Genomic DNA, 24,904 nt, shown 5'->3' with positions numbered 1-24,904 from the left:
TGCCTGGCTGGAAATAATTTTAATTCAGGGAAAAATATTAAAAAGCTTATTGGCCACCATCTAAGCCACATTCTTCAGTTCAGCTTTATTGGCAATAAAATTGATATTTTCACCTTTCCATTGCTTCCAAATTTATAAGGAAGAGATTAAACTTATTGCCCTTACAATACTCCAACAGTGTTAGATAAGATAGCCTCAATGTATTGTCACAACTAAGATAACAGTTACAATCAATAAATTATTTTTCCTTTTATTTTAGTCCATGATTCTATTCATTCAAATAAAAAATTGTCTCTGGTCTACCTTGTTTGAAGTTTAATCTGTATCTTGAGCTGGACAAAGAAGAAAATATTTATAGCCCCCGAGAAATATTGATATTAGGAAACATATGCTGACAAAGGAAGAGAAACCCAAACATGGCTCCTGTTAATCCTTCCATCTCACCCCTCCACAGCATCTTAGAAGAGTCTCGTCTGTCCTGTTGATTTCTGGGACATGTAAACATGGCAAGCTTAAGGGTGCAGGCTATCTGGCTATAGTTGAGCCTCTTTTCAATGTCCTTTGTGACCCAGCAGGGGGTTATGGAATCAATGTAGTAGGTCCTGATCAGCATTTAAAAAGAATAAGATTAATTAGTTGAAAATATCAGAACGCATTAATACATTTCATAAAATAAGGGTAGTATTTCATGAAACTTTTGTCTTACAGGGGTGTGTGTGTGTATAGGCATGCGTATGTTCTGGGTTGAGATGTCAAATACATTTCTTTTTTTTTTGTCAAATACATTTCTTATGGAGGATCGTAGTCAAAAAAGTTTTCTAAGTACTAGTGTAAGGTACATATTTATTTTTCCTTTCCATTTTGCTCTTTGCTAATTTGTTCTCGCTCTGAAACTCTCCTGAAAGGTGAAGAGAAATTGTAGTAATTAATAGCCAGAGAAGCAAGACCCAATTTTCAGTCTGTAAACAGCTGGGATGCAAAGACTGTTGCCCCTAACTCATTGCTCTGAGTCAATCAAATGTCCAAATATTAGGACTGATGGGTTGAGACCTAAAACCTCATTGAGTAAGAGGTTACAGGACAATTTATTTGCAAATTTATTACCTGCACTGTTCAAGCCTCAGTGGTTCTTCCTGACATGCAAAGGACACAGGGTTCAGCTTGGCATTCCAGACCATTTTTGATATAGTCCTACCTTACTTTTCCACACTGATTCCCCTACTTTTCTTCTACACCAGTCCTGTGCTCCAGCCAAATGAATTTCTTGGTGCTCCCCTCTGAACACTCCATCTATTTCTCACTCTGGGTTCTTGGTTGTACTGTTCCTTCTGCCTGGGACAGTCTCCTAACCCAGTCCATCTCTACTTGCTAAAGTCCCATCTACACTTCAAAGATTCATTTCCAAATTCCTTTCCAGAGTCCTAATATCTTTTTCTTTTTCTTTTGAGACAGAGTCTCACTCTGTTGCCCAGGCTGGAGTGCAGTGGCGCAATCTCAGCTCACTGCAACCTCTGCCTCCTGGGTTCAAGTGATTCTCATGCTTCAGCCACCCAAGTAGCTGGGACTACAGGAGTGCCACCATGCCTGTACTTTTAGTAGAGACGGGGTTTCACCATGTTGGCCAGGCTGGTCCCATACTCCTGACCTCGAGGTGATCCACCAGCCTCGGCCTCCCAAGGAGCTGGGATTACAGGCGTGAGCCACCATGCCCAGACCTAATATATATTTTTTCTTTCGAACCCCATAAATATCTTTTAAAATTCCTTTCTTAAAATACTTAAGCTACTTAAAGATATCTTTCCCTGCTTCCAGGAGAAATACACATGCACTATAAAAATAAGAAAATACAGATGTCACAGAAGAAAAGTCCTGTTTTAAAATCTATGCATTATACATATTTATGTATATTTATATATTACCATCTGCTATATCACCTTATAATGTACTTTTAATTATAAAGATTTCCCACATCATTAAATATTTTTCTTTACCATGTTTTTTTTTTTTTGAGACGGAGTCTCGCTCTGTCACCCAGGCCGGAGTGCAGTGGCCGGATCTCAGCTCACTGCAAGCTCCGCCTCCTGGGTTTACCCCATTCTCCTGCCTCAGCCTCCCAAGTAGCTGGGACTACAGGCACCCGCCCCCACGCCCGGCTAGTTTTTTTGTTTTTTTTTTTGTATTTTAGTAGAGACGGGGTTTCACCAGGTTAGCCAGGATGGTCTCGATCTCCCGACCTCGTGATCTGCCCGTCTCGGCCTCCCAAAGTGCTGGGATTACAGGCTTGAGCCACTGCGCCCGGCCTTTACCATGATTTTTAACGGCTACAAACTCTAGTTTATTTAACAATTATGTAACTATAACATAATCATATAATTTGGAGTATTTTTTCTTGCTTATAGGTAGGGTGCAATATTTTGAGGTAATATAGATGGACTAATATCTGGGATATGGTGACAAACCTTCCAAAGAGCACAGTATTTTTTGGAAACAAGAAATTAGGGCCTGAGATAATTAGGAGAAATGTAAGTTCCCAATGAAACTCTGGAGATATTGGCAGGTATGCTGGGTTTCTTAAGTGGTACACGGGTTTGGAGTCAATTGTACTTGAATTTTAAAGGACAGTGAGACCAGCTGCCCTAAGGATGATTGTAGAGGGTAATCCAGGCAGCTCATCCATGGAAGCATGCATGCCTCCCTACCTCAAAATATTTCAATCTTTAAGCACTCTTTAAATCGTGTAGTAAGAGGTGGATTTCTCTGACTTTTTGCTCTCCCCTTTCCCCCTTCCCCCTTCTCATCTACTTTTCCTTTTCTGGTATCTTGCACCATCAATTATCCTACATCTTATCTGCCATTCTCCCCTCTCAGCTCCTTTATTTAAGGTCTCCCCACTCAAGTTAGAAAAAAAAAAAAAAAAATCACCGGCCAGGCGTGGCAGCTCATGCCTGTAATTCCAGCATTTTGGGAGGCTAAGGTGGGTGGATCACCTTAGCTCAGGAGTTCAAGACCAGCCTGGCCAACATGGCGAATCCCCATGTCTACTAAAAATACAAAAATTAGGGCCGGACGCGGTGGCTCACGCATGTAATCCCAGCACTTTGGGAGGCTGAGGTGGGCGGATGACCTGAGTTCAGGAGTTTGAGACCAGCCCCACCAACATGTTGAAACCCCATTTCTACTAAAAATACAAAATTAGTCAGGCATGGTGGCACATGCCTGTAATCCCAGCTACTCGGGAGGCTGAGGCAGGAGAATCGGTTGAACCCAGGAGGCAGAGGTTGCAGTGAGCCGAGATTGTGCCATTGCACTCCAGCCTGGGCAACAAGAGCGAAACTCTGTTTAAAGTGCAGTGTGCCTGTAATTCCCGCTACTTTGGAAGCTGAGGCAGGAGAATCACCCAAACCCTGGAGGTAGAGGTTGCAGTGAGCCGAGACTGCGCCATTGCAATACAGCCTGGGCTGCAAGAGCAAAACTCTGTCTCAAGAGAAAAATCAACTTTTCCCTTTACTCTTTTGTAGAGAGGGAGGGTCTCGCTTTGTTGCCCAGGCTAAACTCAAACTTCTCGGCTTAAGGGATGCTTTTGCCTCAGCTTTCACAGTAGGACCCAACTTTCTCCTTTATTCTTGGTACTTCTTGAGCTCCAGGCCTACTTTTCTCTCTCTCCCACTGCCAAATACTTGAAATCATCACCCTTTATTGACTTTATTGCTTCATCGCTAACATACTGCTTAGCCAAACTTTCAACTGAATTTCTCGCCTGGTGCACAGCAGGCCCCGGTTGCGTGTTAGTTCCAGCCCTCTTGCAAATTTGCATCTCCTTCCTGGAGAAGGAATTTCTCCACGGTTAGCAGTGTGTGCTCACTGCCAGGCACCAGGGCCTCATCTCCGTGTTCCCACACCCTGACCTTGCTGCCGCCCTAATGCTGCGGACCCAGTTTCCAGGTACGCCGGGTTCTTGGAAGGTCCTGCCGGTCACCCTCCCGGCCTTCTGCCAGACTTTCTGAGTTCTCACCCTGCACAGTCAACACTTCCCCAGTAACCCTGAGAGATCTCCCAGTCTACCTCTTTGAGGCACCCGTTGCCAGTCCTCCATCTCTGTCTGCCGCGCGTCCCTCGGTTACCCCAGTGGCAGCATGTCAGAGTGCCCGGCACCTCCAAGCCTGCGCGAATGTCCTTGTATGACCAAACACTTAGAGCGCACCTGAGAGCCAGGCCCACGCCACCCCTGCTTCCTTTCACTTAACAGCCTCGACTAGGCCCCACTATGCGCCAGGTCTCAGTGAAGAGGACGCAGTCCCTGGTCCTGGGCGCTCTTTGCCGGCAAGACAGCTGCGTAGGCAGATCCTGTTCCTTTAGTGGGCAGCCTCGGCCCCTGCCCCGAGGCGCGTCAGAGGACAAGAGGCTCAGGTCGCAGGGAGCGGCTGCCTGCCGGACCGCACAGGGTGCCTAGCGGGGGTGGAGGGGACTGGAGCCGGGCGGGGGACGCTCGGGGTCGGGGATCCAACCCTGAGCGCCGCCGTCCCCCGCCCTACCCGCCGCCGCCGTCGTCGCTGTCGCCTGGCTTGCGCCGCGCAGCCCGCCTCGGGCGGGAGGCGGGAGGGCGAGGCCGGGCCCAGGCCGGGGCAGCCCCTCAAGCCGCACCGTCCTGGCCGTGCCCAGGTCCGATCGCCTTCGCTGCCTCCCCGCCTCCTCCGCGCGGCAAGCCCCAGCCAGGTCCCGCGACCAAGCGGTCCCGCCCCCGCTCCGCCCCGGACCGCAGCCCCGCACGCCCACCGCCGTCGCCATGTTTGTGGCTCCCCAGCCGGCGCTGGGGAGCGCGCGGCCAAGACCGGGCCTGCAGTCGCCCCGTAGCCGCCAGGTAAGCCCCCCGGGGCCGGCCGAGCGGGCCGAGCGGGGCCGAGCGGGGCCTGCGGCCTGGGGCAGCCCCAGTGGCCTGGGAGGATCGGAAGCCGGGACGAGCCCGAGCTGGAGCCGCGGCGCTGCCCGCAGCCTGGCGGAAAAACCCTGCCGCCGCCGAGGCGGCAGCCACTTCCCCCGACCGACGCCTGCGGGCCAGGCGCACCCCACCGCCGCCCCGGCCGTCGGGCGCGGCCCCTTCCGGCCGCTGGACCGCCGCTCTCCTCGGCAGGCCGGGCACGCTACTGTCCTCCGCGCAGGGCGGGACGTGCGGCCGCCTTCGGCGACAGCCCGCGGCCCCCCGCCCGGGCACGGATAACGGTGCCACTTTCTCCCCCTGGGACGGCCTGTCAGCCCGACCGTCCCCGTCGCCCGGAGAGCTGTCGCCGTCACGGGGCAGACACTTCGGGGAACGACCCTCTTCGGCGCCCCTCAGTCCTCCCCTCCCTTGATCCCAAGTTCTGACCCTGGGGAAGGTTTCTCGCGGAGCAGACAGGTATTCCTAGAGCTCCAGAGTTGGGGTCCTCAGGGGTGACCAGGCATGTTGATCAGTGTGAAAATTGTCTCTCTGCAAGGGCTCTTCCTGCCAACGAGGGTGTTGGCGGGAGGCTCAGTGTGACCTGAGGGAGGACAGGAGAGCGTCTGCTGGACAGATGGCCTCCTGGCCTTGGATCAGCGTTTGTGAGGGGGAGGGGTCCGTATGACCTTAGGTATGCCTGCTCCTGAGAACTGCAGCATTATTGGAGCTGTTTAGGGATTTTAAACCATTTTTTGAGTAAGCCAAAGGTGGCATTAAAGGTTCTGGATTGGAATAAGTCCACAGGCCCACCTGGGGAAGCATGTTTGGCATCCAGGACTAGTCTAGAATAGGACTGGCAGTAGAAGAATGGGACTTGGGGGGTAAGATGGTGTTTGGCTTATGGTTTGCCCACTTGAGTTCAACCCTGTGTTCATGGAGGGCCTCTGTAGGGTGCTTCTGTCCCGGGTGCAGTGTAGTGCACGGTATGGCAGAGTGCAGAGGATGTGGGCAGACAGATTCCTGGCCTGGTGGATGCTTGGTGGTATTTCAGTAGTCTGTGTCCTCAACCTCACTGTTACATTACACAGTGAAAGAGGCAGAAGTGTGGTGTTAGTGCGTCCATTTTGATCATTTTCCAATTTTTCAACTAGTTGTGGCTTTGATTTATTAAATAAATTTTTACTGAGCACTTACTATGTGCCAGGCACTGAGCTAGATGTTGGCAGTACAGTGGTAAGCTAGAAAGATACCATGTTTTAGTTCTTAGCCATTGGGAAAGTCAACAATAAATAGTCGTAGCCGGGCGTGGTGGCTTGCGCCTGTAATCCCAGCACTTTGGGAGGCTGAGGTGGGTGGAGTGCCTGAGGTCAGGAGTTTGAGACCAGCCTGACCAACATGGTGAAACCCCGTCTCTACTAAAACAATACAAAATTAGCCGAGTGTGGTGGCACATGCCTGTAATCCCAGCTACTTGGGAGGCTGAGGCACGAGAATTGCTTGAACCTGAGAGATGGAGGTTGCAGTGACCTGAGATCATGCCATTGCACTCTAGCTTGGGCTACAGAGTGAGACTCCATCTCAAAATAAATAAATAGTCGTGGAAATTTATTCAACAACAAATATTTGTCAACAAATATGTCTTAGGCATTGTTCTAGATACAGTGAACAAAGAACGCAAAAATGATTGCCCTTGTGCTTTCATGGAAGTGAGGGAGAAGACAATAAATAAAATATATAACAAAATATAGTCTGTTAAAAGTGTGAAATGCTAAGGGGAAAAGGAAGCAGGGAAGGAGAATCTGACGTATCGGGGTGGTAGTTGAATTTATATTATTAGGGTGGCCTGGGAAGGCTTCCTAAGAAGGTGTCTTTCGAGTAAAACTTTGAAGGAAGCGGTAAACTAATAATTCAAACTATAGTGAGTATAAGGAGAGAAATATGAAGAGAGGGTTAAGAGACTGATTTGAGTTGGGGGCTCAGGAAAGGCTTCCCTGAGGAAGTGACGTTTAGGCCAAGATCTGAAGGAGGGTTAAGAGTTAACCATGTGTGGAGCTGACTGTAGCAAGGAGGAAGTGAAAGAGGCCTGTGGGACTGGAGGGGGAAAGGGAGAGGGGAGATTAGTCTGGAGACTAGGGCCAAGTTAGAGCAGTGGGGCCTTGGGGGCAGAATGCCTGCCTCTTTAGTTTCATTTGTATCTCCAGTGTAATTAGGAACCTTTGAAGGGTTTAAGGGAATGACATGACATTTACATTTTAAAAGGTCTCTAGCCCCCGTGCAGGGAATGGACTTTTGAGATAAGCAGGTAAGGCAAGGCTTTCTGGGTTGAGTGGCTTAACTACCTGATCTGTTTGAAAAGCCTCAAGCAGTCTGGGGAGATCCTTTGCCTCTGTGAGTCTGCTTCATCTAGCTTTTAGGAAGGAAAGGCAAAAATGAATTAGCATTTATGGAGTACCTGCCAGGTGGGAGAACCAATTTTAAAGACTTCTGCATACATTATTATATTTAACTTAGTCCTCTCTACATCCTAAGAGAAAGAGGTTATCATAGCCATTTTACAAAGAAATAAATGCAGAGGGGATGGATGACTTATTCAAAGCCATATTTGTAACATAGCCTGGATTCAAAGCACGTCTGCCTGAATTCAGAGCCCACTGGCTCTGGAGCCAGACCACTGAAGTTTGTATTTTGCTCCTGTCACTTGCAAACCAAATGATCTTGAGTTATTTAACCTCTCTTGTGCCTCAATTTCCTCATCTTCAGTGCAGATGAAAGTCCCTATCTCATACAGTTGTTGTACAGTTAAGTCATGTAAACAGTTTAGCACTGGTTGCTTTTATTATTTTAAGCATTTTTATTAGTTTTTTTTTTTTTTTTTAAACTAGAGACAAGCTGGATGTGTTGGCTCACGTCTGTAATCCCAGCACTTTGAGACACTGAGGTGGATGGATCACCTGAGGTTAGGAGTTCGAGACCAGCCTGGCCAACATGGTGAAACCCCGTCTGTACTAAAAATATAAAACTTAGCTGAGTGTGATGGCACATGCCTATAGTCCCAGCTACTCAGGAGGTGGAGGCAGGAAAATTGCTTTAACTTGGGAGGCGAAGGTTGCAGTGAGCTGAGATTAAGCCACTGCACTCCAGCCTGGGTGACAGAGTGAGACTCCATCTCAAAAAACAAACAACAACAACAACAACAAAACTAGAGACAATGTCTCACTATGCTGCCCAGCCTGGCTTTGAACTCCTGGCCTCAAGTGATCCTCCCACCTTCACCTCCCAAAGTGCTGGTCTTGCAGACATGAGCCACCAGACAGGCCTTTGGTTTTATTATTTAAATATTTGAAATATTCACATTGTGTCTCAGCCATATTGTGGTCATTTTAAATGAAATTAAATATATAGATAATTTATTTCTTGAATTTTGTGGGACTTTTTTTTCCTCTTATCGTCTCTTAATGTTTCATGTGATCAGTCATTCAACATCAAGCTCCCGTTTCATGTTTGTGGGATACATAGTGAATTTCTTCCAGGAGCTCAGAGTATCCAGTGGAGCTCAGATATTTTAAAGGATGAGTTACAGTGTACTTAAGTTCTCTAGCACAGTTGTGGTTAAAGAGCTATTTGAAACAGTAAGAATGAAATCCCTGGGTAAATAGGAAAGACTTCTGGGAGGAGGTGACTTTCGAACTGGGCTTTGGGGGAAAAATAGGAGTTTCACAGGCAAATAAGATTGAGCAAAGAACATTCTAGGTAGATAGAGTCATAGGTATGAAAGCATGGAGCCATGGTAGCCCTCATTGTTTGGGGATGAGGCTGGAAAGCTAATTTGGGGCTGTGAAAGGCAGGTCAAGGAGTTTGGATTTTATTCTGTAAGCCATGGGGAGCTACCAGAGAGTCTTAGATACATCACATACATCCCATGATAGGCGTTGCAGTTAGAGTGGAGATAGATGTTATCATGGGGTGGCTTTATTTGGGGGGCATCACTATGTTTCAGGATCTGGTTCTCTGCTTCGTAGACCAGAAATTTAGTTTTGTAGGGTACTCAGAGCTGATCGGATCTAGAGAGACTGACTCACTAACCAAACTTGGAAGAGACTCATGAATAAACTTAGGATATTAACTGACCATGAGAAATGAAACTGCAGAATGACAGATGTTTCTGTCCTCTGGCCATTGCTCCCTGCTCTCTGGCCAGGGCTGGGACATACTAACAAACACTTGCTCCTCAATTCCTGTTTGTTTTTCTCAGGCTCTATGAAAGCAAACCCTTTCTGTTAACATAATCTTTCCTCAAGCTCTATTCAGTGTAGTCAACAATGATTATTAATTGATAGAATGAATGATTCTGTATTGTTTATGTGGGATCCTGTATTTGTGAAACTTAAGGAATGGGAGAAATAACAGAAATAAAATATCAGAAAGGAGTGTTGCATAAAATTAGGTTAATGGAAAGGTATGCAGATTCTAAGTAGTGTGGATAAATTGTGGCTAGCAGTGGTTGTGGGCAGATGCATTGGAAGTTGTTCTGGGAACAGAGGTCTATGAACTCTTGGAGGGGGTAGAGGGCTTTTGGCTGCATGTGAAGGAGACACTGGTTTAGGATCTTTATCTTCCCTATACATTGGAGACAGAAAAGAAAATAATTCCCACCCTCCACTCAGCCAGATCATGGTGAGCTTTAATTTAATTTATTTTGTTATTTTATTTTTGAGATGGAGTCTCACTCTGTTGCCCAGGCTGGAGTTCAGTGATGTCATCTTGGCTCCCTGCAACCTCCACCTCTCGGGTTCAAGCGATTCTCCTGCCTCAGCCTCCTGAGTAGCTGGGACTACCATGCACCACCACACCCGGCCAATTTTTGTACTTGTAGTAGAGTGGAGTTTCATCATGTTAGCTAGCGTGGTCTTGAACTCCTGACCTCAAGTGATTTGCCTGCCTTGGCCTCCTAAAGTGCTGGGATACAGGCTTGAGTCCCCATGCCTGGCCTTATTCCTATCTTTACATGTAAATTTGTTTAAACTTTTCTTTTCTTAAAAAATAGGAACATCTTGAATAGGAGAGAGTTCTGAATGTTTATGTCCCTGAGATAGAGCAATTGCATGTACCCAAAATCTGTGTGTTTTCATTTGTGGGCATCTGGTCCAGGAGCCTCCCTTTGCTTGCTCCAAGGGTGTAGGATGTGATATCCATTAGCTAATTACTTTTGGGAAATGTTTTCAGAGGATCAGAGTGCTACTTCAGCCAACCATTTGCTTTTGTTTAACAGCAGGGGAAGTGTGTGTGTGTGTTTGTTGAAATGACACATTTGATCCTTTTTGTGGCTCAAATAAAAGTTAATGAATACCTTTCGAGTTTGGTGCCACGACAGTCATTCCTCAAAGCTGTCAGCACTTATGGGCTGTCCTCTAGTCACTGCGTGACTTTGGTTAAGTTCCTTACCTTTTCTATTTCAAATTCTGAAAGTGTTACATCAAGAGGTAATAATGGGCAGCTGTGCACGGTAGCTCATGCTTGTAATCCCAGCAGCACTTTGGGAGGCCGAGGTGGGTGGATCACTTGAGGTCAGAAGTCCGAGACCAGCCTGGCCAATATGGTGAAATCCTGTCTCTACTAAAAATACAAAAATTAGCCGATTGTGGTGGCACACATCTGTAGTCCCAGCTACTTGGGAGGCTGAGGCAGGAGAATCGCTTGAGCTTGGGAGGCTAAGGTTACAGTGAGCAAAGACTATGCCACTGCACTCCAGCCTGGGTAACAGAGCCAGATTCCATTTCAAAAAAAAAGGTGATGATGATGAGGCCTGGCATGGTGGTTTACACTTGTAATCCCAGCACTTTGGGAGGCTGAGGTGGGAGAATTGCTTAAGCCCAGGTCTCGAGACCAGCCTGGGCAACATTGAAAGACCCCATCTCTTTAAAAAAAAAAAAAAAAAAAAAAAAGGAGGTATTGGTGTCTCCTTTTCTCTCATCAACACACTCTGGGGGATGAAAAGGGTGATAATGTCTATGTGTGTGATGGATTGTAGAACAACTGCCACTGTGTTGAGTGAAGAAAAGGAGTATGTCTGCTGAACAGATTAACTTCTGGTCTCCAGTCAGTATGTGTGGTGGGGTAGGAGGACTGCATGACTTTAAGTTTTATTTTGAGAGGTCTAGGATTATTGCAAAACTGAGTTTTGTTTTGTTTTGTTTTTAAGACAGAGTGTCACTCTGTTGCCCAGGCTGGAGTGCAGTGGTGCGATCTCAGCTCACTGCAACCTCCGCCTCCCAGGTTTAAGTGATCTCAGCCTCCCGAGTAGCTGGGACTACAGGCACCCATCACCACACCCAGCTAATTTTTTTTTTTTTTTTTTTTTTTTTAGTTTTTTTAGTAAAATGGGATTTCACCATGTTGGCCAAGCTGGTCTCAAACTGCTAACTTCAAGTGATCCTCCTGCCTCGGCCTCCCAAAGTGCTGGGATTACAGGCGTGAGTCACTGCACCTGGCTGAGATTTGAAAACTTTAAAAAAGTGTTTTTAAATTTTTTTTTTTTTAAGAGATGAGGTCTCTATATTGCCTAGGCTAGCCTCAAACTCCTGGGCTCAAGCAATCCTCCTGCCTTAGCCTCTTGAGTAGCCGAGACTATAAACAGTCACCACTGTGCCCAGCCTGAAACTTTTTTGAGTAGTCCAGAGGTGGCATTAAGGGTCCTCTTCCATTAAAATAAATCCACAGACTCATCCAGAGAACACGAGACCTGTATCCCAGGTCTAACTCAGAATAGACTTGCTTCTCTGTAAGGACAGAGTTTACAGTAAGATCTTACCTCTGAGTGGAGGGGTAGGGTGGTTTTTACTTTTTTCTTTATATTTTCTTCCTATCATTTGAATTTCATACAGACATATATATATCATCTTTACAAAAACAAACAAGCATCCTGTAAACCTAGTTTCATTTTGGAGACAAACATTGAATGCCCTAAAGCAAAAACTCAAAAGCTGCCTAGAACTATGTCCCTATAGAGATGTATGATGTTGGAGTTGGCCTCGTCTGTCACTCTCAGGATAAGATGCTTTTGTTAGATATGCATTCAAATGGGTGGATTAGGCTAGCACCTCTGATTGGGATAGTCCCTGAATTCAGAGAGGCAGGGCTGCACCCATCTGGGAGGAGCTGATGAGTAGAGTATGATTTGGCTTCTAGCTTCATTAGTTGGTTGCTTTCTTTAGGGGTGTTTCTAAAGAAACCATTCCTTTTCTGGTGTGGCTCTGGGCTGCGTCCTATGGACCACCGGGCTCAGTCTCTCACACACCAGCATGGGGATTCTAGAGGCCTTGATGTTACAACCTGGGGATCAAGCGACTGTGAAGAGAGAGAGTTCCCATGTGTAACCCTCACATGCATTCATGGGATTTCCCAACTTTTAGGAGTTTAGCTCATACTAGGGGCAAGGTGGAGGGCTGCTCCTTATAGCCAGTCTTTGGATGCAGAAACATTTTACCCACATTGCCCTTGGCAAGCTAGAGCCAATGTGAGCCAGTAGAGTGTACTCTGGCTCTGCTTTTATCCCCCTAGTTTGCTGTAGTTTACAACATTCTACTTTTTTTGTCAGTTCAGTTCCTGAAATTGAAGGTATTCCTTTACAAGCCAAAGGGCAGAGTGAGACTACACAGAGAGGTTTTGAAGATAGGTGTCCATTGTAACTGTAAGCCATCTCAGGGACATTGTAGGGCCTGATGACGCATTTGAGGCAGAGCTTTGGCATTTTCAGTAAAGGGGGCCCGGGGTGGGCACTGAGCAGTTCAGATTTTTCTGGACTTGCCCAGCCAAAGCTCTGGTCTGTGTGGCTGGGCTGCTATCTGCCTTTGTGCTGTTATTCTTCCCAGACTTGAACTTAACTGGCTGAGGTTATAAAAACTACTTCACCATTTAATACTTTATTAAGGCTGTAAATCTTTAGGCCCTTAAAAATATTAGATTTTTTTAAAGAGATAGGCGTCTTGCTACATTGCCCTGGCTGGATTGGAAATCCTAGGCTCAAATGATCCTCCCTTAAACATTTTTTTTTTTTTTTTTTTTTTTTGCTGGGCACAGTGGCTCACTTCTGTAATCCCAGCACTTTGGGAGGCCGAGGTGGGTGGATCACTTGAGGTCGGGAGTTTGAGACCAACCTGGCCAACATGGTGAAACCCCATCTGTACTAAAAATACAAAAAAGTAGCTGGCCATGGTGGTGTGCGTCTATAGTCCCAACTAATTGGGAGGCTGAGGTGGGAGAATCGTTTGAACCTGGGAGTTGGAGGTTGCAGTGAGTCAAGATCGTGCCAGTGTACTCTGGCACGGGTGACAGAGTGAGACTGTCTCAATTAAAAAAGAAAATTATTTTTGTAGCGATGGTGGGGTCTTACTATATTGACCAAGCCGGTCTCAAACTCCTGGCTTCAAATAATCCTTCCACCTTAGCTTCCCAAAGTGCTGGGATTACAGGCATGAGCCACAGCATGTGGCCCTCACCTTCACCAGTAGCTGGGACTATAGGTGTGCCACTGTCCCTGGTCATGGTCATTATTCTTTTTTTTTTTTCTTCAAGAGATAGGGTCCAGCACTGTCACCCAGGCTGGAGTTGGAGTGCAGTGGTGCATTCATAGCTCATTATAGTCTTGACCTCCTGGACTCAAACAATCCTTGCACTTCAGCCTCCAGAGTAGGGACTACAGGCATGGGCCACAATGCTGGTTAATTAGTTTTATTTGTTTATTTCTTTTGTAGAGACAGGGTCTTGCTGTGTTGACCAGGCTGTTCTCAGACTCCTGGCTTGAAGCGATCCTTCCACCTCGGCCTCCCAAAATGTGCAATTACGGTGTGAGTCACTGTGCCTGGCTGCCATTCAGGCTGCCATTCATTCATCTTTTTTTTTTTTTTTTTGAGATGGCGTCTCACTCTGTCACCCAGGCTGGAGTGCAGTGGCACGATCTCAGCTCACTGTACCCTTTGCCTCCCGGGTTCAAGCAGTTCTCCTGCCTCAGCCTCCCAAGTAGCTGGGACTACAGGCACACGCTGCCATGTCTGGCTATTTTTTTTTTTTTTTTTTTGTATTTTAGTAGAGATGGGGTTTCACCGTGTTGCCCAGGCTGGTCTCAAACTCCTGAACTCAGGCAATCCGCCCACCTCGGCCTCCCAAAGTGCTAGGATGACAGGCGTGAGCCACCGTGCCCAGCCATTAATCCTTTTTTAAAAAAATTTTTTTTGAGACCGTCTCACTCTGTTGTCTAGACTATAGTGCATTGGCGTGATCATGGCTCACTGCAGCTTTGACCAACCAGGCTTAGGTGATCCTCCCACCTCAGCCACCCAAGTAGCTGGGACCACAGGCATTTGCCACCATACCAGCTAATTTTTTTTTTTTTTTTTTTGTAGAGATGGGGCTTTGCTATGCTGCCCAGGCTGGTCTTGAACTCCTGAGCTAGGCGATCTGCCCCTCTTGGCATCCCAAAATGCTGGACTTACAGGTGAGAGCCATGGCACCTGGCCTGTTATTCTTAATTAGCATGTTTACTTGTATTTAAAGTCTTGGGGAGGCCAGGTAAGGTGGTTCACACCTGTAATCCCAGCACTTTTGGGGGCTGAGGTGGGTGGATCGCTTGAGCCCAGGAGTTTGAGACTAGCCTAGGCTACATAGCAAAACCCCATCTCTACTGAAAATACAGAAAAAAAAAAGCTGGGCATGGTGACACAGACCTGTATTCAGTCCCAGCTACTTGGGAGGCTCGCGTGGGAGAATCACCCAAGGCTGGGAAGTCTAGGATGCAGTGAGCCATGATTATGCCTCTGCACTCCAGCCTAGGTGACAGAGTGGGACTTTGTCTCTAACTAACTAAATAAGTAAAATTTTGTGGAGCCTTTTTGCAACAGCATTCTACTCTTTTTTTTTGCCAATTCAGTTACAGTAGATACCTACCTTAAAGCCTCTTCTTATAGTCTCCCTATGCCCTTTGCCTTGCTAAAGGAACACCCTCAAGATTTTAAATATAAGTAAACATTCTAATTAAGATCGGTATTCCACAGTTGCTTATAAAAGCAACTGTGGACCCAATCCAGAGCTGGTGCTCTGTAGAGCATAAAAGAATCATGTGAGATGAACTTTGCCCTCCAGGATTTCCCCCACTGAAAGCAATTAGAGAATAATTTGCTTTCAGACCAGAAGTATCTTACAGGGGCTTTTCTTTCTGAGGGTGGTGGTTACTGGCATACAGGTCAACCTCTGAGATGGCTGGGTTTACCTCTAGGGAACATTCTCTAGTACCCAAAATGTATTGAATGGCCATTTGGGAGGAGAGAGGTGGTGGCAATGAAGTATTCTCATCTTTCATTACTTTACTTGTCTCCCCTTGACGCTGCTTCCTACCTAAGTGCTATACCCTTTAGGAGAAGCTGGCCTCCTATCCACAAAATATGAACCCCAGTGCCTGTCATTCCATCATTATAGCTTCATTCCTCTGAGTCTAAGGCTTTTGCATTTCCATCTTAGAGTCCTTTTTTAAATTATTTACACCCCCTGGGAGAGGTCATACTCTTAGTACATCATCACCAAACAGTAGCTTTAATTATCAGAAATTAATTAAGTCAACTGAGAGAAAGACTGGGACCCAGGCAGGCACTTGGGGGCAAGAGTGTCTGAAGGGACACAATTCTGCATGGGAGGAGAGAAGTGAGGGCAGCAAAAGAAACATTCACGCATATCAGTTCCTGCAGTGAACGTTGTTGTACCACCTCATTGCTAACTGTGGGCCCACCTTGGTGGTCCTGCTGGCTGGGGAATAGGGTACGGTGTGGGCTAGCCCTGCCTATTACAGGGGTTTTGAGGCAGAGTGGGACTTTGAACCAAGTCTTTAAGGATTGGGGAGATTGCTTTTTTTCCCACTCATTTAAAAAATAATATGTGCTCAGTTTAGAAAAGTTGGGAACATTCAAGAAGAAATTCTTGTAATCTTCCTAATGACAGTTGAGATGGATAGGCAGAGGGGAGTGATCCTTTTAAAATGTCAGTCTGATAGAATTTGAGGATAAGTGGTAAAAACAAAACAAAACAAACAAAAAAAAACACCTACAACAAATAAAATATTGGTCTGAGCATATCATTCTTCTACTCCAAATCCTCCTGTAGCGTTTCATCTTAGAGTAAAAGTCAAAGACCTAGCAATGGCCTGCCATCATCTGCTTCCCAGCTACATCTTCTACTCATTCTGCTTCAGGGCATGTGCCACCACGCCTGGCTAATTTTTTGTATTTTTAGTAGAGATGGGGTTTCGCCATGTTGGCCAGGCCAGTCTCGAACTCCTGACCTCAGGGATCCACCCACCTTGGCCTCCCAAAGTGCTGGGATTATAGGCATGAACCAACACGCCCGGCCCAGGAAGTTTTTGAGCAGAGTAAGTGACCTGATAAAAATGGTGTTTGGGAAGGATTAGTCTTAAAGAAACTTGCAGGATGACCAAGTAGGGAAAGACCAGAGAGGGCGAGGAAAGAGCAAGGACAGGGAGTCGGCAGACATGGAATGGAACAGATGACATCAGTGAGATTTGCTGTGTGGCTGCCTTGACAAAGGCTTCCAGTGCTCCCAATGTGGTAGAGTTTAAAGTGTTGTCAGTGGTTTCAAATCAGTTAGCAGGTGGGCTATAAGTAGGAGAAAGGAAAAGGAAGGGTCATCCTCAGGTCGCTGAAGGTGTTCATCAGGTTGGGGGGTTTGGGGATAAGCAGGCAGTAGTATCCCAGATGGCACCTTCATCTCACGGGCTGTAATCCCAGGAGAGGAGCCTGTCTGTTCTTTCTGGTCTGCTGAAAACTCTTCCTGTCTGAGTGCAGCTGTCAGTGCTCTCAGGCTTTCTTCTGAATCTGCACATATGCTAAGATGGTATCTGAAAGCCATTTGTTCCATCACCTTTCAACTTCATTTTCTATTTCTGTATGTTTATTTCTCAGAACAAATTGTCTTTGATGAACAAACCCATTGGATTGGATTAATTGACTAGAAATACTTATTTCTGAAAGTATTTCTGAATAGATTCTGTTTCATTAGGCTTCTGTCCTGTTTTTGATAAGGGTTGTGCCAAGATGAGATCAGTGAAGAAGTGTTTTTGGTATAATCAACCAAACGGCTGCTGCTTTATGATCTTTTGGTATGAGTCATATTTTGAGATTTGTGTTCCTGATGTCTTCATTTAGAATATACATCTCATGGTTTGCTATGTACCAGGCACTATTCTAGGCACTGGGAATATAACAAGGAACAAAATAAATGCAAATCTTACTCTTATGGGGCTCCTTCTGGTTTGTATGCCTTTATAGATAATAAGTAAGATAAAATATAAGAGATGGTGAAAAGTATTATGAAGAAAAATAAAGCAGGGATGATGGATGAGGGGTTTGGTGGGGAGGTAGGTTTTCTATTTTAAATTGAGAAGTCAGAGAAATCTCATTGATTAAATGGCCTTTGAGCAGAGGTCTGAAGGAAGTGAGAGAGGGAGCCACGCAGATATCTGAGGAAAGAGCAATCAGATTGGAGAAAAGAGCAAGTGCAAAAGCTCCTCAGGCTGGAGAGGGTTTAAGGAATCCATGGGGGAAGGTATGGATTTTGGGGATCCTTTGGTGGCTCCACCTCTAGAATTTCTGGTTTAATTGGTCTGAGCTGGAGTTAGGCATTAGGATCACTCCAGGGCTGAGAAGCACTGGTCTGAGGGTTAAATAAGCCGTATCCCCTGTATTTGGTGGAGAGATTTGAATGGGTAACTGTGAGTAGGTGACTTCAGCTGTTCTGATGGGAAGGACACGCAAGGGCCCTGTGACCTTGCCAGGAATAACAGGAATCTTCCACAGTAATAAAAACTCTTCAGTTTATGTCCCTTTTCTTATTTGATTACCTCTCCTCTGTGGGCCTCAGTTTCCTTGCTTGTAAAGTAAGTGGTTTAAATTTAATGGTTTCCTAGAGTCTCTTTGGCTCCGATAGTCCTGAATCTTTCTAGTGATGGAAGAAGCTCTAATCTAGAACAATGCTCTAGAGCAGTATTGTCTAATCTTGGTCTTACAACACTCTAAGGTGTGTCATTATGGCAAGGGCTATGGTGAATGTCTCAATACCAAATTGAAGGAAAATTTGTGCCCTATCCCATAGCAGCTTGGGAAGATGAGTGTGTTGGGAAACTTGAAATGTGAAAACTGACCTGCCTGTTCAGAGTTCAAAGTACAAGGGCAGCTTGGTCCTTGGAGGCAGGCAGGAGCCTGAGTGCCAGTCTTAGTTCACTCACTGGTGAGTTCCTTGTGCTGTGTGAAGAATGTGTTATAAACTGTAAAATTCCTATACATCCAAGCATCAGTGTGTGATTAGGGTGACCTGGGAGAAGCAGGCAGCCTGGTAGTGAAGACTGACACTCAGGTTTGTTAGCCATTCTGCAGCCAAACTGCATGATTGCACATATGAGAGAGACTGTCTGGATAACCCAACAGAAACTGGTGGCCAGAGGAACCAAGGTTAATCTGGAGTAAATAACCAGGTATACTCATTGGAGCACCTCCCAATTTATTTACTATTGGACAACAGACCTAAGACACCCCTTGGCCCCGATCTCTAACTTTTGTCCTCATTTGGACAGCACAGTGCCTGCTTGTTAGTTTATGTTTTGAAATGTGAAAGTCCAAATAAAAAAAGGAAAAACTTCCAGGATAGTTTTCTGTAGTTTCTTTCTGTAGAATTGAGATAATTGGTTTCTTTCCCTTTCCTTCTACATTTTTACATTAATATTGTCTGTATTACTATTTAGGATCCAAACTAAATGTTGGTCTGTCAAAATTGGACAAAAATGAAGTCAAGTGAGGGAATGCGGGATTAGAGTGAGAACAGGCAGAATGAGAAATTCAGGGAATGAGTCCTTTTATTACGTAATTTGTGGTATATGTAGTTGATGGGCTATTAACCAGTATTTCTCAACACTAGTCAATTAAATCTGAATCTTAGGGGGGTAGTGGCCAAGTATTAGTAGCTTCCAAAGTTCCCAAGGTGATCCTCATGTTCAGCTACAGTTGAGGACCACCTAGTTTTAAAAAAAGGGTTCTGCCGACTTTGCTCATTTTGTCCCTCCTCCTCATCACCTGCTCGGTGCTGACCTTTTCCTACACCGCTATCTGCCCCCGCCATGATTTCTGCAGCTCACCTGCCCCACTGGCCCCTGCTTGGCCCTCTGCTTCTTCAGCTTCAGCGGGCATCCCGAGCACTGGAGGAATAGTTGTGTGGAGGGGTAAACTAAACCCGGCTTTACTTTCCTTGTCTTTCTGTCCTCTCTCCATGCTTCTGGCCAGCAATTTCTGGGGCACTCTGAAAACTTATGAGGGAAAGCTTGCTGGCCACTGAGGTTGGTGGCATAATACTTAACAAACATGTATTTGCTATGTGAAAGGCAGTGTTGTAAGAGCTTTATAACTATTAACTCATTTTATCCCTATAATAGCCCATTTTACATATGGGGAAACAGACAGAGATTAAGAATCTTGCCCCAGGTCTCACAGCTAGTAAGTAGTAGAACTAGGATTTGAACCCAGATAGAGTCTGTGCTCTTAACCACCAGGCTATAATAGAGGGAGGGGAGCAGACGTGGAGCTGGGAAGAGTTTTGTCTTTGATTACATTTGTGGCCTGCTTGAATTTATGTTTGGGGATTTTTCTCTGGGTCTTACACTTGAATTATTATTAGTTTTTTAAACTATCTTTCCTTACTCTAACATTTACCTTCAGACCCACTTAAAAAACATTTTGTTTTTCTTCTTTCCTTAGGTGGTGTTTGGACTCTAGACCATGTGCCTAGGTAGAAGTTTTTCCTTTCTCTGCAGCTCTGCTCCCCTAGCAACGCTCGCCACACCCTTGTTTTGAGATCCTCTCTAAGGTATGATGTCTAGGCTGACCTGAGCTGGCCTTAAAAAGCCAAGAGTTTAGACATGAGATTTTTTTGTTCCCTGGATTTTGTTTTTTTTTTTGATAATAAAATACATATAACAAAAGTTACCATTTTTAAGTGTGCAGCTCAGTGGCATTAAATACTTTCACTGTTGTGCAAGCATCACCACTGTCCATCTCTAGAACCTGACATCATCTTGTACTAAAACTCTGTACCTATTAAACAATAACTCCCCCTCTCTCTCCCGCTAACCCCTGGCAACCACAATTCTCCTTCTTGTCTCTATGAATTTGCCTACTCTAGGGACCTCATATAAGTGGAATCATTCAATATTTGTCTGTTGTAGCATGTGTCAGAATCTCCTTCCTTTTTAAAGCTGAATGATATTCCATTGTATATATATACCACATTTTGTTTATCCTTTCATCTGTTGACAGATACTTGGGTTACTTCAACCTCTGAGTGTTACGAATAATGCTACCATGAACATGGGTGTACAAATATCTTGTGTCCCCCCACTCTTAATTCTTTTGAGTATATACACCCAGAAGTGGAATTGCTGGATCATATGGTAATTCTGTTTAATTTTTTAAGGAACTGCCAACTGCTTTCTATAGCAGCTGTACCATTTTACATTCCCACCAGTGATGCACAAGGAATCTGATTTCTCCACATCCTCACTGGCACTTGTTATTATTGGTTTTGGTTTTTGTTTTTTTGTTTTGTTTCTTTTGAGACAGAGTCTAACTCTTTTGCCAGACTGGAGTGCAGTGACGTGATCTTGGCTCACTGCAACCTCCACCTCCTAGGTTCAAGTGATTCTCCTGCCTCAGCCTCCTGAGTAGCTGGGACTACAGGTGCGTGCCACCACACCCAGCTAAATTTTACATTTTTAGTGGAGACGGGGTTTCACCATGTTGGCCAGGATGGTCTCCATCTCTTGACATGTGATCCGCCCACCTCAGCCTCCCAAAGTTTTGGGATTACAGGTGTGAGCCACCGCGCCTGGCCTTGTTTTGTTTTTAAATAATAGCCATCCTGATGGGTGTGTGATCTTGGTGGTTACCTTAGTTGGACCCATAAAGTCTACTAGCCAAGGGGTGGGTCCCTATTGTGCTGAAATGTACAAATATAGAAAAAAAATATGATAAACCTCAGTGTACTCACTCAGATTCAGTAGTTATCAATTGATGATCTTTTTGTTTTGTTTTGTTTTTAGTATTTTGTTTTTTTGGGACAGGGTCTCGCTCTATCACCCAAGCTGGAGTGCAGTGGCGCGATCAAGGCTCACTGTAGCCTTTACCTCCTGGGTTCAAGCAGTCCTCCCACCTCAGCCTCCCGAGTAGCTGTGACTACAGGCACACACCACCATGCCTGGCTACATGGTCAATCTTGTTTCATTTATATATCTCCTCCTTGCACTCTTCCTCTTGCTCTGTGTTATTTTGAGGCCAATTCCAAGTGTCACACTATTTTATCTGTAAACATTTCACTCTGTGAAGGCTCTTAATATTCCATTTGTCTGATCGTAGAAAGGCACATAGGGTCATGTTATTCCCTATCATTCCCTTGGATCACCAGGGACATACAGTAGGCACATATAGAATACCTGGATATTGGATCTATTGCCATGCTGGATTGTTGGTGAAAGGCTGCTTTGGCTGGGGCCCTACTTTTCTGCTGAAGGCTGGCTTCCCTCAGGTCTGAGCAGTTTTGGTGAAAGAGCACACCCAGATATCTGTTGAGAGGGGAAGGAGAGAAGAGGGAGGAAAAGAGGCATGACGGAGGGAGCAGGATCTGGAGAGTCAGGGGGTGGAGAGAGAGACAGAGACAGAGAGAGAGAGGACAGGGGAAGAGAAGAGAGGGAGAGAAAGTGTACCTTGAAGGAAGAAATAGGGGGAGAGAGGATGAGAAAGAGAAGAGTGTGTGTATGTGTGTGTGTGTGTGTGTGTGTGTGTGTATGTGAGAAAAGGGGAATAAGAACAGAACACTTGGAAGAGAAACTTTAGCACCTCTTTGACTCACCAAGCTCCTAAACTTCTGTGGTGATCTAAGGCAACCATAGAGATGCCTCTAAGAGTAAATAGCATGCTCTTTGTGTCCCTCTAGACCTGTCAGTTTAGGAAGCTTTGGAACTGTAGGTTGTCCATGGTAGATGAGACTGGTGGCACCCTCAAAACCACCAAAGAAAGAGTGAATCTGTGGAATAGCCACTTTCTGTTTTCTTTTTGTTTTTCAAGATGGAGTCTCATTCCATAGCCCAAGCTGGAGTGCAGTGGCGTGATCTCGGCTAACTGCAACCTTCGCCTCTGGGGCTCAAGTGATTGTCCTGCCTCAGCCTCCCAAGTAGCTGGGACTAGAGGCATGCACCACCATACCCGGTTAATTTTTTTGTATCTTTCATAGAGATCGTTTGTGTTTTTAGTTTCACCATGTTGCCCTGGGTGGTCTCAAACTCCTGAGCTCAGGTGATCCACCCGCCTCGGCCTCCCAAAGTGCTAAGATTACAGGTGCGAGCCACCGTGCCCGGCCAACACTGTTTTCTAGGGTCCTTTGCATCGGGAGTTGAGGCTTGGTTCACAGCAGGTCTGAGGCTGCTGGCTTCTTGCTTAAATTTAGGGTCCCCCACTACCAAGAGACGATGCATTTACAAAGTTCACTGGGAGGAACACGCCAGGATGGTGTGTGAACAAGAGGAGTCCTGTCCCCCTTTTTCTCAAATCTCTGGGTCCTGTTTCCTTCTAACAAAGTGTGGTGCCAGGTTATTGCTGAGATCTGTTTGCAAATAAGGGAAGGTAAAGGGGGTACAGGTTACAAAGTATCAGTTTGTATCTAAATTGTCAGCTCTGTGTAAACTGCAGTTGCTGTCTATGCCTAGTTTCTACTTGTCCCAGTCAGTTTTATTGTCTTCTATAATCCTAGCTCCCTCCAGTTCTTTTTCTATCTTTTAAAAAAGATAGCACCTTTATAGAGATATAATTCACATGCCATACAATTTACCCATTTAAAGTGTACAATTCAATGGTATTTCAGTTTGTTCAGAGTTGTATTTTCTTTTTTTAGATTTCTTTTCTTTTCTTTCTTTCTTTCTTTTTCTTTCTTTCTTTTTTTTTTTTTTTGATAGGGTTTTGCTGTGTCACTTACCCTGGAGTGCAGTGGTGCAATCACAGCTCACTGCAGCCTCAACCTCCCAGGCTCAAGCAATCCTCCCACCTCAGCCTCTTGAGTAGCTGGGACTACAGACATGTGCCACCACTCCTAGCTAATTTTAATTTTAATTTTTTCTTTTTGGTGGAGATGGGGTTTTGCCATGTTGCCCAGCTTGTATTGAACTCCTGGCCTCAAATGATCTACCTGCCTCAGCCTCTTGCTTGGGCTTACAGGCACGAGCCATAGTGCCTAGCCAGTATCTTCTTATCTTCTTTCCTTTTCTTTTTCTTTTCTTTCTTTTTTCTTTTTTCTTTTTTTTTTTTGAGACAGTTGTGCTCTGTCGCCCAGGCTTGAGGCTGGAGTGCAGTGGCGCTATCCCAGCTCACTACAACCTCTGCCTCCTGGGTTCAAGCGATTCTCCTGCCTTAGCCTCCTGAGTAGCTGGGATTACAGGCGTGCACCACCACACCTGGCTAATTTTTGTATTTTTAGTAGAGACAAGGTTTCATCATGTTAGCCAGGCTGGTCTCATACTCCTGACCTCAAGTGATCCACCTGCCTCAGCCTCCCAAAGTGCTGGGAGTACAGGCGTGAGCCACTGTGCCCAGCCTTTTGTGTCTTTTTTTCTTAAGACTTGGGCCCACCCTGTACCTACCTCTTCCCTATGGTTCTCAGAGCTAGCCTTTTCTTTCCTCTGGTGTCACACTGATCCCATCCTCAACACAAATGACCTTATGGGACATTGGCCAATAGGCACTCCCCACTGATAAAATATTTAATTTAATCAGCCATTACAGGGATCCAGGATTCATAGACAAGGGCACTTTAGGTAGACCCCTTCCCACTGGCAAAGTCCTATGACCACTGAAGGTCTCTCTAAAATTTTAAGAAGTGAAACAAAAATTTACATATTTGCAAAATGTTTGATTCATAATAAACCCACCTGGGAATCTGTGACTATCTTGAACAATCTTAACTCTGGACAAATGAGCTTGTCAAATTGTTCCTCTTCCTTTCTTTCTTTTTTTTGAGACTGTTGCCTAGGCTAGAGTGCAATAGCATGATCTCAGCTCACTGCAACCTCCACTTCCTGGGTTCAAGCAATTCTCCTGCCTCAGCCTCCTGAGTAGCTGGGATTACAGGTGCCCACCACCATGCCTGGCTAATTTTGTATTTTAGTAGAGATGGGGTTTCACCATGTTGGTCAGGCTGGTCTCGAACTCCTGACCTCAGATGATCAGCCCACCTCAGCCTCCCGAAGTGCTGGGAATATAGGCTTGAGCCACTGCACCTGGCCTGTTCCTCCTTTCTAATGGTGGATTACCTTCCTGTAAACACACTGGAATTTACAAAAAGACAATAAGGTAATGAACAATTATATAATATATACTGGGTGGTGATAAGTGCTGGGAAGAAAATAAAGCAGTGTAAAGGGATAAAGATTGATGGTGGGGTTGGAGATTGGTATCTCATGTAGAATGGTCATGGAAGGCTCCTGACAAAGGGACATTGGATTAAAGGCCTGAAGAAGTGAGGAAGTGAGCCCACCGAGATCTGGTGGGAGAATGTTTCAAGCAGAGGGAATGGTGACTGCAGAGGCTCGGGATGGAGCATGACCAGCATGCCTGAAGAATGTAAGGAGGCCTTTGTATGCCCGGACAGACTGGGTGAGAGAGAGGCATAGGAGACGGGGGCGGTGCCTTCATCCCGGCTGTGGAGGCTGTGGGAAAGATGGGGTTTCACTCTGAGGGAGATGGGATGGTGTTGAAGGGTTTTGAAGAGAGTAGGGACATGATGTGATGTGTGCTTTAACATTTTAAAATTGTTCTCACTCATAGGTGGGAATTGAACATTGAGAACACTTGGACACAGGAAGGGGAACATCGCACACCGGGGCCTGTTATGGGGTGGGGGGAG

General features: G+C 45.6%; 1 protein-coding gene across 1 annotated transcript in view; it reads left to right on the top strand.

The window, feature by feature from the left end:
* Positions 1–4,839: 4,839 nt before the first annotated feature.
* The window catches only part of ZNF592 (zinc finger protein 592), a 51,639-nt gene continuing 31,574 nt past the window's right edge, over positions 4,840–24,904 (top strand). Inside the window, 2 exon segments of the mRNA XM_017884262.1 lie at positions 4,840–4,858; positions 19,717–19,825. The gene's annotated coding sequence lies outside the window, so the exon portion shown is untranslated.

This window comes from Rhinopithecus bieti, unplaced genomic scaffold, assembly GCF_001698545.2.
Source record: "Rhinopithecus bieti isolate Rb0 unplaced genomic scaffold, ASM169854v2 scaffold_14885, whole genome shotgun sequence".
NCBI classification, from domain to species: Eukaryota; Metazoa; Chordata; class Mammalia; order Primates; family Cercopithecidae; genus Rhinopithecus; species Rhinopithecus bieti.
This window is presented reverse-complemented; position numbering and strand designations above follow the sequence as displayed.